This window comes from Arachis ipaensis, chromosome B10, assembly GCF_000816755.2.
Source record: "Arachis ipaensis cultivar K30076 chromosome B10, Araip1.1, whole genome shotgun sequence".
NCBI classification, from domain to species: Eukaryota; Viridiplantae; Streptophyta; class Magnoliopsida; order Fabales; family Fabaceae; genus Arachis; species Arachis ipaensis.
Window position 1 is genome coordinate 132,178,931 of NC_029794.2, and position 863 is coordinate 132,179,793.

Below are 863 nucleotides of genomic sequence, written 5' to 3' on the forward strand. Positions count from 1 at the left end.
TTAGTTAAAAAAAATAAAATATAAAAATTTATATTAAAAATAGTTTATAAATAAATTATTTTATAATTAATTTTTTATTCACAAAAGTATTTATTTTAAGAGAGAAGTAATAATTTTTTTTATTATAAGAGAATCACATTTTTTACTTCTCCTCTATAAATACTTTAAATAATTTTTTAAAAAGTCACAAATTAATTTTAAAAGTTGTATCAAATATTAATGCTATAACTTTTCATAAGTTAAAAGTAAAAAAAAAAAATCACTTATGAACCTATCTAAAATGACCTAAAAGTATGTAAATTATGCTTGATTAAAATTTCTAAATAATAAAATCAAGTTGGATTAGTTTAGTGGTTAGCTTACTAATTCACTTAAACAAGTGTCGGCGTCGGGAGTTCGAATCCTACCTTATACATGCAACAACCCGTTGACTAACGGCAAATCCTTAAATGGAACTCAAATCCGTAATAAATTAGTTTTTGATTTATCATATTGGCGAATACTGTAGACAATAAAAAAATATAAATAATAGAATATTAAAATAAAAATATAGAAAATAACTTTTTAATTAATTAATATTAATTTTTTCCTAATAAAAATATTTTTTAATCTCATTTTAGAAAATTCAGAATTTCCTTTTCAAATTTCAAGTATCATAATTTAAGATGGAAGGAAACTTTATCATAACTGACTCCATTAACTGTATCAAAAATTTAATATGGAAGAAATCTTATCAAAATTGACCCCATTAAATGTATCAAAAGAAGTATTTACTCCATTCATATATACTATCTAAAAATTCGCTTTGTGCGTGCAATAAATTAAATTTATTGGTGAGCGGCCAACATTTAAATAAAATTCCA